The sequence below is a fragment of the Camellia sinensis genome, chromosome 9 (genome assembly GCF_055761805.1).
Source record: "Camellia sinensis isolate YWXY chromosome 9, ASM5576180v1, whole genome shotgun sequence".
Taxonomy (NCBI): Eukaryota; Viridiplantae; Streptophyta; class Magnoliopsida; order Ericales; family Theaceae; genus Camellia; species Camellia sinensis.
The window spans coordinates 500,706-502,487 of NC_138969.1; positions in this window are offsets into that span (position 1 = coordinate 500,706).

Here is a 1,782-nt window from a genome sequence, read left to right on the forward strand (position 1 = left end):
CATTGTACAGTGTACCAATCCTTCTTTTCCCTTTCTGTGGAGGTGGTTTGGACTTATGATTTGTTTATTGTGTCTCTGGTTAGTGTGTTTTGTGTCAACATTGTACAGTGTACCAATCCTTCTTTTCCCTTTCTGTGGAGGTGGTTTGGACTTATGAAGCACGGGCACGGGCACGGGCACGGGCACGGGCACGGGCACGGGCACGGGCACGGGCACGGGCACGGGCACGGGACATAGTAATTTCTAAAAAATGGGGACACAAACACAGCAGGGGACACGGCAAATTTTTTAATTTTTTTATAAATATTTTTATTTTAATACATATTAATTATTTTATTTATTTATTACATTTTTTAAATAATGTGTTATAATTAATTTTTTTATTTTATTTTACATATATGTGTTTATTTATTTTTTATTTATTAATATGTATAAGTATATGTTATCTTATAATATGTATTATACATTATCTTATAAGTATATTTATGTTATATAATAACTATTATATAATATATATGGAAACTGGTCTGCATAAAGGTCCAGTACATTTTAATTGTTTTCTTGATTTTACACTTAGTCTACGAGATCCACATATTTTAGATGCATTAACATTAGATATTCAGTTACATGGTTCATTTACTAACATGAAAGACAAAGCTCATAATATTGCATTGATATATCGTGTTCATTATAAATGCATGCAAACTAATTTAAATGTTCATGCTTTACATAAGAGTCCCAAAGATAAAACTCTATTAATTCAAAGTAGTAGTAAAGATGGAGAATCTCATATTAATGTTCCTCAAATGATTGAATGGGAAAATGTAGATTTATCTGATCAATGGATTACTGTTAATGAAAATTACAAACATAATCAACAACAATCCTCAATTCAAGATATCTAAGATATTCACCAATTCAATGATGGTTCTGTTAGAATTAAATTTAATCGAAGTCAATCCTCTCGACATAGTACATCTAGTGTTCCAATTGAAATTGAGATGGAAAATGAAATATTTAATACTCCTTTATTTCGCAAAAATAGTCAAATCTATCTTGGTCAACCGTCTATCAATAAATTAAAAGGTATTGATAATACTATTTTTTCTCAAATTAGTAAATCTGTTTATTCTACACATACATATTTATCTGAAGAAGAAATTGCTTCCAATCATTCTCCAACTCAAATTGATTTCGAAGAATTAATACCACCGGTCAATCCCCAATTAATGACAATCAAAAAAGAATTCAAACCTGATCTAGATAAATTACATATTGAGTTTAAATCCTCTAAAAATAAAACACAAAGACGTGCTTATTATGCTAAGTATAATTCTACTCAAATGTCCCAAATTACTAGACAATGGTATGATTTTATGGTCGAATATGGTTTTGAATTACCTCTATTAGAATATGTTAATAATATTACAAAAAGATTAATACAATCACCAAACATAAATGGAAAACTTCTGACACTACTTCTATTAGTTTTAGTCATCCTCCTTTAGAGAAAATCATTCTTAATCAATAAGGTTCCGAAATCCCTGCTTCACCTTTCAAATTACCTAGTCATGATAATGAGATTAAAAAGGTTATTGAACAAAATAATAATACTAATCAATGTCTAAACACAATTGGTAAACAATTAGACAAAATAGAAACCAATTTAGAATCTGTTCAAAACCCATGTACTAAACAAACTTTAGATCCACCTCTACTTAACCTACTCAGTAATCGTTCCAAATGAACTAGTTTAGTTACCAATGATCAATCCACTGTCAA